The sequence below is a fragment of the Lactuca serriola genome, chromosome 5 (assembly GCF_051521515.1).
Source record: "Lactuca serriola cultivar US96UC23 chromosome 5, Lser_US96UC23_V15, whole genome shotgun sequence".
NCBI classification, from domain to species: Eukaryota; Viridiplantae; Streptophyta; class Magnoliopsida; order Asterales; family Asteraceae; genus Lactuca; species Lactuca serriola.
This window is the reverse complement of record NC_136412.1, coordinates 294384597-294401742: the sequence shown is the minus strand read 5'-3', so window position 1 is coordinate 294401742 and position 17146 is coordinate 294384597.

The following is a 17146-nucleotide window of genomic DNA, read 5'->3' as shown; positions in this document are numbered from 1 at the left end:
GAATATTATGGATTTAAATCCATATGTATCTCACCAGGTTTTCCAACCTGACCCACTCAATTTATATGCATCACAGGTATCAAGACTTAAGCTACTGGAACTTGATTACGATGTTGAGTGATTAAAAGACAACCTGCAATAGAGTTTTGGACCATTAGGTCTTTACACTGTAACTTATGTTTATGTATCAATTATGATATCCTTAGAATTTTATTAAATTGAGACAATCAGTTGTACTCAAAATGTTTCAAATGTAAAGGGACTTTCTGCATCACTGATAATATAAGCGTAAAGAAAAGTTTTAGTTGGTTTTGAAAATTTAGGGGATGTCACATTTGGAATCAGAGCATTAGTTTAAGCGGACTAAGAATAAGGATTTATTTCTAGAATTAAACTTAGAAAAGCTAGGCGATGATAGTGAGATATATGTATAGAACATCTTAGGTTGTATACCTAAATAGACACATGCACTAGAATAATTGAGGTAAATGCCTTAAATAACATTTTGTGCTAAATAATAAATTCTTTGTAGTATAACTTAGGTTGGATACCTTACTTGCTATAATATGTCCTAGCATACTTTAGGAAGAGATTCGTTATATGCTAACCGATATATGTCATAGAATGCCTTAGGTGCTTACTTTGATTGGTATTAATAAAAATTAATGTCTATTACCAACCTTGTTAAGAAAGAAAGGAAATTTTATGTGTTAAGGATTCTAAACAATGCCTACTATATTAGAACTAGAATGTAATTTTTCAGGGAAATAAGGAGGATCTAATCATCTAAAAAATAATATAATCGTCCCAACAATAATAAACTCGCTTCTCAATACACTAAACACCTGCTTTGGTGTATAGAACATCATGGTGAGAACATATAGTGGATTGAGTAATGATAACGGAAACCAACAGACTGATCCTCGTGTGATCAAGCGGACACCTAAAGTCATTCTAGTAGTTGAATCCGACATAATGGCAGGAGTTCATGCTATGATTCGGGAAATACTAGCAGAAGAAACCACACAACTAGTCCAAGGAGATAAGAGAGAAGTCACAACACCGGTTATCAATACCGTGATAATTGGAGATCAGTCTAAAGAGAGACGTTATAGTAGGATCGTAGATCAAACCGAACCGAAAAGGGATAGGAAGGACAACTTTGAAGAAGGGGTTGATACAAATAGATGCAACTATGGGGAATTCATAGTATCCCGAACCCTCCCCCCCCCCCCCCCCCCCCGGGGGCCCAAGTCTTTCTAGTGAACCAACATCGGTGATAATTACGGAATGGATCCATGAAATGGAAATGGTATTTGAGAGCTGCGCTTGTGGCAACAAAAGGAAAACAATCTTTGCATGTAGACAAATGAAAACTGGAGTGATAAGCTAGTGGAAACGGATGGCTAATGTTATGCCAAGAGGAGAAGCAAGGAAGATTTCATGGGAGAACTTCCTTAAGAAATTATAAAGTTAATACCTCTTAGAGGAAGGCCTTCTGAGAATATGTAATGAATTCCAGAACTTTAAGAAATGATAGATGAGCATCAGCCAGTATGTTGCAACCTTTATGAAAAAGATGGAGCTAGTACCTTACATAACTCCTACCAAACTCTCCAAGGTAGGTAAATTTGCTAATAGACTACCGGTGGATTTCGATCCAATGGTAAAACTAGCAACTACCTTAGAAGCAGCCATCAAAGTTGCCAAATCCTTGGAATACGTAGTCAAATGGTTCATTACCGACAAAGCAGAAGTTGGAGAAAAGAGGAAGAATGAAGAATCCTTGGGATCTAATAAAAAAGGCAGGTAATCAAAACCTAGCCCCAACGGCGAGAAGCCTAGGGAAAACAATAAGGAAAAATGGTGTTAAGATTGCAAGAAGAAGCATTATGGACAATGCAAGGAAAAAGTAATCTACCACGGGTGTGGAATTGTTGCTCACCATACTATTGGATATAGATATGTCGATAATATATGATTTGAATGTAGACAAGAAAGGGGTGTAGTGAAGGACTTCCAAAGGAGTAAAGGAGTTACACGAGCATTCCAGACGACTTGCATGAATATAAAGAAGGAAGTAGACATCGCTTCAAGAAGTCAATAGAAGGAAGCTGCTTACTAAGGAAAATCAAGGCATAGAGTGGTCGTTCCACTTAAATAATATTATAGTAGGTAGCCAGGTATAAGAGGCATAAAGTATAATAAACTTTGAATATGATTATAATCATTCCAGAAGTTATAAAAAAATCTTTAATCGTGTTATACTACTCAATGTGTTAAGTTACGGTATGATTCTTTTTCTTATGTGGTAACTTGGGGAACTACAAGACAAATCTTGGTACGATTATGAGTAGGTGTGAAAGGTCGTGGAGGCCTATACTATTGGAAGCATGTGATTCACGCTTATATCATGACGAGTCACAAGGTTACAGAGAAGATAGTATCCAAGTCAAGTTTGTTCATTTTATTATTACCTTTGTTTCAGTAATGACTAAGGAGACAATTTCATTCAGACCATGATGGTCATTAATAATCGATTCCGAATAGTATAAATTTGTGAAGTAAGTCGATTGGTTTCGAGAACCATGTCCAATATAGTAACCGGACCTACTTGAAAAATCGATGGAAGAGATCAAGGCAATCAATAGAAAGATTGCAGCCTTCGTTAAAAAAACAAGCAATCGGTAGCTAGAAGTGCTACTTGCTATAATGTGGTTGTGTCACACTAGAAAAAGAAGGAAGGTATCTTCAGTAGTAGGAATTTTAGAGACAAGAGTCTAGTTCAACGTGCATTGCATATACCATATAATAGAAGTTCATTATAATGTGACCATTCGGTCTGTCACTGTAGCTAGAGTAAAGGCCTCATATTAGGGCGAGTCTTTATCAAAATTCTAGAAGGAGAATGAGTCTCCAATAAAGATCGAATTTATGACTCAAATATCTGGAATGAAGGTCCAATAAATAATTAATATACGAGTGCGAGTTGAGCACCACCAACAAAAGTCCAAAAGTATGATACTCGTTGGGCAAATCGCAAAAATTATGATTTTTATAGAAGGGATACGCACGAGGATGTTAATAGTATGTCGGTATCCAGTTACCTTAATTATAATCAAGTAGAGAACGAAAAGATTAATCGCCTTAGAAATAAGGAAGAAAAAATATTGAGTTCATCAACCGTCGTTGTTGCTAATATTATGACCCTCATCTACCATCTGGTACACGTGTATGTCAGTAGACCAATCTAAGTGCTTGTCATGATCTAGATCGGACTATGTTGTGTCTTACGAGAAGATCACTCGTTGTAATCACAAGCAACAATACTATATTGAACGTATTAAAGCCGTCATGATAATTAGGGGTTTCCTTCAAGCAGAAAGAAAACTACCAATTGTAGAGACAAAGCCAACCCAGGATTGGTTGTATGTAGCAAGAAAGCAAGGGTTCGAACCCAAGTAGGGGAGACTCAAAGTGCGAAAGGCAACTCAACTTCGGATTCAATGTGAAGAACCAGAGAAGTTGCCTACCAGAAGCTAAGAAAATGATTATTCGCTTCAATAGTTATTTTGATAGAATGAGCATTTTTATTAGAAAGCAAGGAAACAACATTAAATATCGTGAGGAAACTCTGAATCTCTACCTGGCCATATAGGTAAACGGAATGATCTCATCTTAGATTTTATCATCAAATAGTACAGGATTGTGTAGGAACCACCATATGTTGTGAGTCAGAATTGACCAAATGATAAGGGTATACCGACATGGATGGAAAGGTGCACACGTTCAAGGCATGACTGGTTACGAAGGGCTTTACTCAAACCCTGGGGGTTGACTATGATGAGACCTTCTCACCAGTGGCCAAGATCAAGTCTATTAGGGTTATGTTAGCCATAGTTGCACTTCATGATTATGAAATATGGCTGATGGATGTCAAAACCGCTTTCCTTAATGGAAAGTTGGTTGAAGATGTTTACCTGAGTCAGCCAGAGGGTTTTGTGCATGCTAAATACCCCAATAGAGTGTGTAAGCTTGAGAAATCAATATATATATATATATATATATATATATATATATATATTGAAACAAGCTTCTCGCAGATGGAATCTTTGCTTTGATGAGAAGTTCAAAGAGTTTGGCTTCTCTAGGAGTGAGGATGATTCATGTGTATATGTCAAAGCTAGTGGGAGTATAGTTAGCTTTCTAGTACTGTATGTTGATGACATACTGCTCATAGGAAACGATGTTCCAACCTTGCAGGAAGTTAAGTCCTAGCTTGGAAAGTGTTTCATTATGAAGGCTGTAGGAGAGGCTGCTTATATTTTGGGAATAAGGATTTTGAGAAATAGGAGTAAAAGACTAATTGGACTTAGTCAAAGTACTTACTTATATAAAGTGTTAAAGCATTTTTAGCATGGAAATTTCCAAGAAGGGAGAGTTACATATCCATAGCAATACCAAGTTGAGTAAGACTCAGAGTCCGAGTACCGATGCCGAGATAGCATAAATGAGTCGAGTTCCATATGCTTCCTCTGTTGGCTCGATCATGTATGCTATGACATGTACTCTCCCTGATGTGGCGCTTGCTTTGAGCATGGTTAGCCGATATCAAGCAGACCCGGATAAAGCTCACTGGATAGCGTTTAAGAACATTCTTATATATTTGCGAAGGACTAAGGACTGAGTCCTTGTACTTGGTGGCAGTGCCGACTTGAGAGTTACTGTTTATAGTGACGCCAGTTTTCAGACAGATGTAGACAACTTTCATTCTCAATCTGGTTGGGTGTTTACACTCAATGGAGGAGCAGTAACATGGAAAAGATCCAAGCAAGAAACCGTGGTTGATTCAACGTGTGAGTCAGAGTATATAGCCACCAGCAAAGTGTCAAAGGAGGCTATATGGTTGAATAACTTCATTGGAGACCTTAGAGTTATGCCAGCCATAAAGGAGCCCATGGAGATTTTCTACGATAATGAAGGAGCAATTGCCTTGACCAAGGAACCAAGGGATCATGGAAGATCCAGACATATCGACAGAAAATATCACTTCATCAAACATCGGGTGGAAGAAGGACCCCTCATCGTCAAGAGGGTATCGTCAGAAGAGAATCATGCAGATCCCCTCACAAAGGGTCTGGGTAGGATCAAGTGCATTCATCATGCAAGGAGCATTGGTCTGAAAGACGATATTAGTTTTATTGATTAGATAGATATTTTAGAAACTTGTAATAGATAAATGTAATTGACATTTGATGATTAAGTAATACATATTTATTTATGAGTATTGTTTACTATCTTTTGTCAATTGTTTATCATGTGTTTCACCTTTGCATGTTTTACTTCCAGAATAATTGGATTATTCAAGTTATCCACAATCGACCATACTTTGGAAGTAAGTAGTGAATCAAGACTGTCATGAATTGGCTTGTAGATTGTCTAAGTGTCTAGACATAGCAATGGTTTGCTTCAACGCTCATGAGTACTCCTGAAATAGGGATTTGAGTATTGGATTAAACCCACACTCATTTAAATTACTTTATGGAATTTATCACGAGTAATTATGAGACGATAATATCGTATAGTCTTTAAACCGAGATGTATGAGTTGTTGTTTACGAGTTGGTTGTGCATTGATAATGCTTAAATGCATCAGTAAATTGATTTTATAAAACGTATTGTTGTGTACGATTTGATGAGTAAATAGAACAAACATATAAGTCAAAGTTTATCTATTCCTTTTTCCCCAAAGGGAAAAGCGATATCTTGGGCCCCTCGATGATTTTGTGTTAACTTATGTGTCGGGCTCGGTCAGGACTGAATTGACGTGTTCAATTAAGTTCTTCGTCATACAAATATGAAATCGGGAAACAAACTGTTGGACAATGAGAATGATTATGTTCCATGTCTTTGTCCACATGATATCTTGCAGAACGGAGGATTATATGATCCCTTATCTTAAGGACACAACTGACTGGGTCAGAGTTCGACAACGGCTTTTGAAAGCTACCATTGCTGGTCATATTTTGAAGTCATACTTGAAATTATAGTTATTAGACTTATCCAAGTGGGACACCGTTGGGTTAGGTGTCTAAGCCCATAACCATAATTGGTATGTACTTGATTTGATAGTAGCATGGTCCTTTTGGGTTGCCTTCACCCTACCAACTTGACATGATGATTTTGGAAAGAGAGGTTGATAAATGATTTATTAATGTATTATGAGAATAATATATTAATTGGAAATCATGTTATTTAATTATTATTTAATCGGAAATCAATTTGGAATTAATTTCAGGATTAAAGGAACAAGAGTTGTTTTGCAAATCATTGATAATTGTGAAACTAGGTTGATGGACTCCTTAATTAAGAGTGGACGATATTCTATAGGGAGGCCCTATAGATTTCTTCCAAGGCTTCTTAGTGGGAGGTCCATGGGCTACTTAAGCCTTAAGCAAGAAATTTGGGTTTCCTCCAGAAACCCTAGCAACCCTCAGCTATATAAGGAACCCCTAGGCTTAGGATTTTCGGCTACTGCTTTCTTACAGAGAACCTAGCCGGAATTCTAAGAGCTTCTTATCTCTCCTTCTCATATTCTTTCAAGTGGTGTTTGTGAGTCATTATAGGTGCAACATTTGAGGCACTATGCTTTCAAGATTCAAGAATCTACAAGGAATTCTTGTTATTACTACATAACAAGCAAGGTAAACTCAAAACCCTTTTTGTTATATGATTTTTGAAAATTGTATGCTAGATATAGGGTTTATTGCTTTGGTATTCAATTGCATGTTCAACTAGTGAAAAACTTAGATCCAAAGCAATTAGGGATGCATGATCACATAGGATGTTGTTATGTTCATTACCTAACAGTGGTATCAGAGACTAGGATGCTTTCAGTTGTATTTGATGCATATATGAATTGTCCAAAGGAGAAGGGAACGTAAGAGTTAAGTTTGTGGACCTTGCCATTTTTAGAAAAAGAGAAATGGTTATAAGAGATACTCGATGTAATTAGGGAACTTAAGAACAATCCTAATTAATAGAGTTTAATGATATGGATTTAGGTCGACAGGATGTTAAGCTGTCATAAAGGAACCTAAAATATTATTTTGTGTTTAGCACAAAAGAATCAACTAAGATAGTACTGTGTGGAAACAAGTACTACGAAAACTCCTTTCTTTAGGATTGAGAGGCGACTTGGGAATCACTTTTCAGCGCTATTTTGTTGATGATTCTAGGACATAATCATCCTAAGGGGGAGATAATTGTAACACCCACAACTTTGTGCTAGATATTTAAGATATAACAACAATATTAATATAAATCCTCAATTAGGATTATCATTAGTCATAAGCATTTCAGACTATGTATTATAAAGCCATTTTAGTAATTTATCGACAAGCGACAAAATGGCAATCTTGATAGAAGATTATTTAGGTCAATTCATCTTGACAGAAAATGTAGGAGCTGCGATATGATTCTCGTATATATAAAGCACACTCAAATTCGACTTTGTATGTAGAAGATATAGACTTTCAAAGTTTCATGAACAAGCAGTGTATCGTAAATAGAAAAGTTGAGATAGGTTGCTTATTAGCCTAAGTAATCTAAACAAAAGTTGTAATAATCGTGAAACCAAGAGCGTGCATATAGAGAACGCTCAAATCTGACTTCATAAGGGGAAGTTATGATTTTTCTAATAGTTTAGCGTAACATTGTTATCATAGAAATTGAATTTTAGATCGTTTGATCGATATCTGAAACAATCTAAACGAGAATTGAAGATATCGTGATAAGGAGTCTGTCGATATAAAGACAATCGGGAATAGATGTCATATGAGAGAGTTAAGAATTTTTAACAGAATTTAACAGTCTTAGCCTGTTAAAAATGTAACTATAAATATAAGGAAAAATTATCCGATAGAGTCTAAATGAAAGTTGTAGATCTTGCCGATAATGTGTGGATATAACACCCGTCGAAAACGGAGCACGTATGAAGAAGTTATGAATTATTTAAGAAAACGGAAATTCCTGCACACAGCCGCATGCACAAACAGAGAGACCGAGTCACCTTATCCGACTAGATGCGTAGCGTGCGGCTGATCTGTGTGCGGCGTGTATCCCTTCCTGGCCTATATATCCGCAATTTCTCTTTCATTTTTCTTTACACTCTTCTGCAAATCTCTCAGGATTAATTTCTAGCTTTAAGCCCCTAACTCCCGAGTTCCCGGCCCTTTTGACGAAGCCCTGTGGTGTCAGATAGCCAGTAAATAGAAGCTCCCGGATCAGAGTTCTGCCCGTGTAATTCCCAGTTTTCACTAGATTACTCTGTAAGTTAATCTACACTTATTTTATTTAAGTGTAATTTAATTATAGTCATAGTAGTTATTATGAACCTATAATTAAGATTTATCAATTATTGAAAGTCATTATACCGATTGATCTACTTACGAGAGTGATTTTTAGGTTGGATTTAGTGAGCTGTTTAAAGTGGGATTTCCAAACAGTATACTATGTATACCAAACAGATCCTACCTCTGATATGATCCTACCTAGTTATTCCTTACTTGATAGATCTTGATGTAGACATTAGGATTATGAGGAATCTAGACTATAATTATTATAGTCACCATGATTATGAAACTAGACTAAGGCTTAGTGCTTTATACATCTAGGTCTCTTTTAAAGTGCAAAGTGAAGCGCTGCCAAAATTGACAGTCACCCATTTTATCAAGTGACTGCATAATCTCTTTCATGAACATAATTTAAATGCAAAGCCTTTATTGAATGTATTAAATATATGGGAAATATATGATTATTTCCTATAATATGTGGTAGGAATACATATGTTTACATAATTGGTGCCTCACATAATTGTTGAATACTGCAAAGTCATCAGTTCCATCCGGTAGGACGAGAATTGGTGCCTCACATAATTGCTTTTTCAGTTCATTAAAAGCTACTTCTTGCTTTTTTTTCTCCAAGCATAGGTAACCCCCTTTTGAGTTAAGGTAGTCATTAGAGTAAGAATAAAAGAGAAATATTTGATGAATCTTTGGTAGTAACCTGCCAATACCAGATAGTTGCGAACCTCAAAATAGAATGATGATCTTGGAGTTTTTTCTTGAGAATCAAACGCGGAAGATGGGGAAACTTCTCAAGAATACCATCAGAGACTAAAAAATAATCAAGCTTACTGAACTTTGAACCCCACTTATCACATCACGTAAATATAGGACCTCTCAAGTGAATATCATACAACTATGCTTCCTCGATGAATTTATTAAACACAGCCGTAGAAGTAAGATGAAATTGTAAAACAAACCACTCCGACTCATCTTGGACTTCGTTGAAGTCCCCCATACGAATACATTCCCCCGTGAAAGAAGTAATCAAATAAAGTATCTCGGACCATAGATGTCTCTTAGCATCGAGACCTTGAGGAGAATAAGTTGTAACAAACATAATGTGCAACCCGGTCAAACTCCAAACCGCCTCAACTGCTATAAACCAATCAGAAATCACAACACGAGAATGACAAATCTGATTCGAACCCAAATACCTAAAATCCCACCCAATGCACCACATGAAGGAGAGAAGGAATAAATAAAAGAAAGAATACCCCAAAAAGAACTAACCGAAAAAAAATCTATATTCTCCATTTTAGTCTCCCGAATCGCCAAAAAAATTAACCTTATGCTTATGGCATAAAGATCTAATCCACACCTTCTTATCTAAATTACTTGCTCCTTGAACGTTAATCGAAATCCAATTCAAGGATACTCGGTTCCATCTCCTTGACCTTCAAAAAGTTCTAAGACCCGAGAATGATAGCCACTCAACTTAATTCTAACCGCCTCCCCCATTTCAACGTTTTTTTTAATTCTTCATTTTAACACTCTTTAGAACAAGTCGAGATGCATCCACTTCTATGAAAGAGAGTCTTCAAAAATTTGAACCCCGACATTCTACCATATCCACCCGAGAATCCTACTAAATTTCCACTAATTTTACAAATGTTTGATGACAGGAATGGACATAATTCTCACCATCGACAACAACATGCTGACGTACAGTAGCAGTGGAAGCTGATGGGGCAGGACACATTGATAGAGTAGCAGGAGGTGTTGTTTTCGGAGCTACAAAATTATCATAATGACACCCGAAACAATAGCAACATCGAACACATGCATAGGGGTTGAACACGAATAGTGGTGGGTCCACTGTTGAGAGAATTGGCTTAAACATCCTTATTTGCATGTTTATAAACATTTTGTGCTTTAGAGAATTGGCTGAAACATCTTTCACTTTGTTCATCCATTTGCGGATGATAGGTGGTATTTAAACATAGCTTCGTATCCATTTCTTCATGCATACTCTTCCAGAATCAAGAAGTGAATCAATTATATCTATCTGATAAAATCGATAAAGGTACACCATGAATCTTGACAATCTCCTTCATGTAGGTTTCTCCCAACTTTTCCATTGACCAAGTCTCTTGTGCGGCTAGGAAATGTGCACTCTTTGTCAAGCTATCTACTATAACCCAGATGATGTCGTGGCCCTTTTTCGTCTTTGGCAACTTGGTTATGTAGTCCATGGTAATGTGATCCCACTTACCCATTGGTTTTGATAAAGGTTCCAAGTTCCCATATGCCTTCTGATGTTGTGCTTTCACTCGTGAACATGTCATACATTCAACCACATAACTTTCCGCATCGATCTTCATTGTTGGCCATCAGTAATAGGATTTCAGATCCAAACACATCTTGGTAGTGCATGGGTGTATACAATACTTGGTTTTATGGGAGTCTTGACTAAGAAGATCCCATATATTTCCCATCCTTGGTACTCAAATACAATTTGGAACACTTTTAATCCTTGACTGTCTTCCTCGAACACTAACATCCCACTCATGCATTCTTCTTTCTTATTATCCTCTGCCAGAGCCTTGGTGTAATCTTCTTTGATCTTTTCTTAATTTGTTGAAATTTCTTCAATCTTTATCGATCTAGATCTTTTCCATTCTGTATTCATCTTTCTACTCAAAGCATTGACTACAATATTTTCTTTACCAGGGTGATAAAGTATTTCACAATCGTAGTCTTTGAGTAGTTCCAACCATCGCCTCTGTATCATGTTTAATTCTTTTTGTGCAAAGAGATATTGAAGGCTTTGATGATATGTAAATAGTTTGCATTTTATTCCATAAAGATAGTGTCTCCAGATCTTTAACGAAAAAACCACTGCTGCAAGCTCTAGATTGTGTGTTGGGTAGTTTTGCTCGTCAACCTTTAATTGTCTCGAGGCATAAGCTACTACTTTGTAATTTATAGTATGTTATAGTATGTATTTAAGACTAGAAAACTTTACAAAGTTTAATAAAAAGTTACAAAATGTAATTTATAGTATGTTATAGGATGTATTTAAGATTAGAAAACTTTCTTTTCCCCATTGAAGATTTTTAATGACCATTGAACTCCGAGTTTATTGAATGTCAATGTGATATTTTATTATGGTAGAGTTTCATCCATTGAATAACAACTAGACTTGCAACCTCATTCAATTTTCTTATTGAACTCACTGTTGGAACAACGTTGGTTAACATGTAAGGTCATTTTTCATTAATAATATTAATGATAGTATAGATGTATAATTCTAACAAACAGATGCACAAACAAATATTCTTTGTTTTTTTTAAATATTTTACGTATAACAACTTGTTAGTTTTATAGTATTAAAATTATGTCTTTAAAAGAAATTATATTTATTTATGAATATTTTCCGAAACTCATACGTTTTTATATTACTATATAATCGTTATAATTACTTAATTATTTAATTAATAACAGAATATTAATTTTTAATATGAAAAACACAAGAGAAAAAAGGTTGGCTTTTATATCTACAACAGATTTTAGTTGTCACGTCTGTTGGCCTTCAATGTATTTGTCTTCAAGCATTCAAAGCTTTAACAACTTGTACTAAATAAAAACTTATTTGCCTTTTTTTTCTTCTTCTCATTTTTCCAATGTAATATACTAATATCGAATTCAAAAAATATACAAAGCACATACACACACACATATACATATACATATATATATATATATATATATATATATATATATATATATATAAAAGTTATTTTGTTTTTACTAACTATTGTTGGCCAGAATGCACAGATCTGGACCAACGGATGGAATTAATCAATGAACATGATTTGAAAGTGTATGATATTACAGTGGGATAGCATGTACCATATAATCACACAAATTTTTGCAAAATGGTATTTTGGACAATTAACTACAATTATAAAAGAAAATTTTCGGATTTTTAGGGATAATTAATTATCATAATTTTAAATATCTGAATTTTTTTAATTAATTCAATTTTAATTATAACATAATTTGTAAATATAACCAATTTTATGCTGTCAGAATATTTTTTTTGTTAGAATGACAAAATTTTAATTATAACATAATTCTATTAGAATATTATTGAAGAATAACAAAATTTTTGAATCTGTTGTTGAAAAGTAAGAACATTCTAATATATTTTTATACATTCAAACTTAAATACAAATGCATACATATTCTTACAGACTAAAAGTCTTATACATTTTAATATAATTATATATATTTTAAAAGAATATCAACAAAAATGAATAAAATTCTTAAAAAATAACAATATTCTTAAATTGTGGGTATGATCAAACTTTATTCATTCTCCAAGTTATTCCTATTAGGTCTTCAACGCATTCTTCCAGCAATTCCTATCATAAATACAACAAAAACTAATAATGGTTAAAAACATGTTACTTGCAATTAACTATCACTTTATATATTCTGGTTGAATACATATAATACATTCTAACAGAATATATCTATTAGAATGCAACAGTAAAATTCTATTAGAATGCACACTTATCAACTAAAAATCTATTATAATGCAATAATAAAATTATATTACAATGCAACAGTAAAATTCTATTATAATGCAACAGTAAAATTCTATTAGAATGCAACAATATAATTTTATTAGAATGCATTATCAATATATAAATGCTAAAATTTTATCAGAATAAACCAAATTGTTTGTAAATGAAACAGTTGAAGGTGTTTACATTAACAAAATCTATAATGTCCATATGAATTAAACAATCAGGAACGAGATTGTGATACACGAAATTATGTGCATAAGAGTAACATAATAGAAGAAAAAGGAACAAACACAACAATTAATCCAAATATAACTCAATGATTATTAGACAAACTATTTAATCCAATTTCATCCAACGAGTTGTGAAATATATACAGATGAAGTTGGTGAAATTTTAAACAATGAAAAAACTCACAAAAGTAAGAAACAGATGAAGTTGGATTAATTTCATCCAACGAATTGCACACAGATATAGATGAAGTTTATGAAATTTTAAACAATAAAAAAACTCACAAAAGTTATCATCTTCTCGGCAGTAACAAGTGGACAAACCCTAGAAATTTCGCAGCTGGTGGTTCTCCGATTCATAAAGTTGGTGGTTTGATCGTGGTGTGGGGTGGTGCTGCTGTTCTAGTGGTGTCGAAATAAGAAGAGGAGAAAGGTTTTCGGGGCCTGTAAACAAAGAACAAAATGATGGTGGTGGTGCACGATGATTTTAAGAGAAACAGGGAGAGTCGACTTTGGGCTAGGGTTAGAAGAGGAAGATGTCGAATAAAGGGATTTGTTTTGTGATTTCGTAGTGTTTATTAACAAAATTTCCATACTTAAAGGGTATTAATGAATTTAATTATTTACCATATTTATCATAATTAAGATTACTATTATACCCTTTCATGATTTATTATTGAATTTATTTTTTTCTTAATTCTGATTGATTGTTGGAGGCACACAATACTTGTCAAAAACATTTGAACCTAACTCTCTCTCTCTCTCTCTCTCTCTCTCTCTCTCTATATATATATATATATATATATATATATATATATATATATATATATATATATATATATATATATATGACGAAGTTCAATAAAGAACCATAATTAACAAGGAACCAATGAACCAATCGTGAGCGTCGGAAATCATAATGATCAACGACCAAGAAAATGGATGTGCACTTTTATATTGGACTCTCACACACCGGATTATACCAAAAAAGACACCCCTTTATCAAAAAACTCACCTCTTTTTTTCATTTAAATTTTTTTAGGCCACATTTTTTATAAAAAAAACGAATATACCATTGTCTTGATTTTCTTCATCTTTCCATAGAAATCCATATTGATATATAAAAAACCAACTTTTTTTTTTCGAAAAAACTCACTTCATTTTGTTAGTTTTTTCAATATTTAAGTTTATTTTTATAAAAAAAAACTAATTATACCGAAAATATTAATTTTTTGTACTCTATTAATAAACATCAACACAAAAAAAATCTCGAACAGTGTAGATTCACATTGTGAATCTAAACTATAAATATTTCAATTTTCAACATTCACAATGTGAAAAAGCTCGATCAGTTCAGATTCACATTGTGAATTTGATTTACTATTATGCACACTATGAATCTAAGAAAGCTAAAAAAAACGTCGATCAGTGTAGATTCACACTGTGAATCTAAACTGTAAATATTTTAAATTTTAACATTCACAATGTGAAAAAGCTCGATTAGTTCAGATTCACACTGTGAATCAGACTTACTATAATGCACACTATGAATCTGAGAATAGGGGTGTACGTGAGCCGAGCTACCCGTGAGCTACTCGGGATCGACTCGTTAAAAGCTCGAATCGAGATCGAATTATACGAGCCTGAGCCGAGCTCGAGCCTAAACATGAGGCTCGTTTATTAAACAAGCTCGAGCCGAGCTTCAATTAATGGGCTCACGAGCCTAAACGAGCTTATATATATATATATATATATATATATATATATATATATATATATATATATATATATATATATATATATATATAGGGCTAGGTTATTTTGTTTTTTATATTTATTGTGTGCTAGAATGCACCAATAGAAATTTAGTAAATTAAATAATTATTTAATTAAATAATTATAGATATTAAATGATTTCCATAATTATATGTATATTAAAAGATATCCATAATTATAATTCTCTTTTTATGGAAACTAATTAAATTCGTCGTTAATGCCAGCAATAACATTCTTTCAGAATGAATTTGCATCTTGGTTTTATATATGAGTTCGTACTTTGTTTTAAAACTCAATCACTTAAAATACAATAAAGTTGTATGAAATATGAAGAACGAGAGTGTATTTTGCTAGAATACACTCTCAATCTGCTGCAATACACTCTCATTCTTCTAGATATGAATTTATTCTGAAAAAATATTATTGTTGACATTGATGACGAATTTAATTAGTTTTCATAAAAATGAGTTATAAGTATGGATAACATTTAATATACATATATTAAATACTAAATTCCTATTGGTGCATTTTAGCACACAATAGATGTGAAAAACATTTGAATCTGCCTCTCTCTCTCTCTCTCTCTCTCTCTATATATATATATATATATATATATATATATATATATATATATATATATATATATAGGCTCTGTTTAGGCTCGGTTAGGCTCGCGAGCCCACTAAATTGTTCACGAGCCGAGCTCGAGCTTCATATTAAGGCTCGAATCGAGCTCGAGCTCGAGCTCAAGCTTCCTCAAAATTAAACGAGCCGAGCTCGAGCTTGGTCAGGCTCGGGCTCGGCTCGGCTCGTTTACACCCCTATCTGAGAAGGTTCGCAATGTGAATCTGAACAGGTTCACAATATGAATCTGAACAGGTTCACAATGTGAATCTGAACTGAAACATAGATTTTTTTACCCGGATATGAATCTATGTTTAAAAGGTATAAAAAAACATGAATTTTGATATGTTTATTATTTTTTTTTCTATAAAAAAAATAGACCGTAACTTTTCAACAAAAAATATGAAGTGAGTTTTTTTCGAAAAAAGTAAGCTCGTTTTTTATATATCATCATGGATCTCTTTGGAAAGAGGACGAAAAATTGTGAACAACGGTATATTCGGTTTTGTTTTCGATAAAAAACATGTCATAAAAAAAAATTTAAACAAAAAAAAAATGAGTTTTGTTATAATCCGGTGCTTTGGATTGGTTTATTGGTTCCTTAATTAATAATGATTCCGGGTAAATATGAGTATGTTATATAATACAATTTTATTTGAAACCCGATATTATTATAACCTTCATATGAGTATCACGATTTTATTTGTATTTTATGAAAAAAAAAAAAAGAGACTAACATTATAAATAACAGATTTGTTACTTTTATGTCTTATAAACATAGGATTTGAAGTAGTGATTATAAATATATAAATAAATAAATAAATAAATAAAAACTAGTTAAAATAGACGAGAATATATTGCGAAACATAGATTTTTATAATTAGAGCTTAATGTATCAACAAAATCTATTTTCATTTATAAGAAAAAGATAAAAGTGGATTTCTTTCGACATTTAGCAAAAAAATTAAACAGAAAACTTAAACAGTTACCACATGGTTGTGATAGTAACTTTTCTTCCAACCTATTCGATCCATTAAAAACATTAATTATACATTATTTTTTATTTTATATTTTTATTTTTTTTTCAAACCAAAACACATAAAAATAAGAATAGTATTTTTGCCAACAAATTCAACTCACTCAATTAAAAACATAAAAAACAACCTATGATACAAATAAAGAAACACAAAATACAAGATAAAAAAGAAATAATTACTAGAGAGAAGGAAGAAAGCGAGTTGAAAAACACGCAAAACGCCATTCGAACGATACCATTTCTTGCTTGGATTCGCCATCATGGTAGTACCACCGGTACCGCCGCTTCCCACATTCAACCCGCGGACCACTATGTCCATCCTAAGTGTGCATAAAGTGAGACGATGTTAGTAATTTTAGTATTATCAGTATATTTTAGTGTAAATATTATTGTTGTCGAAATAGACCGGTTTAGTTAGTCATCCGAGATTGGAGGTATGAAGTGCACACTCGGAGTGTTAATGTGAATTCCGGTATATAGGGGTCTGGGGGCGGCGCCCCTAGGTGCGGAGTTCCAAGGTCAACACCCCTATCGGTGTCTA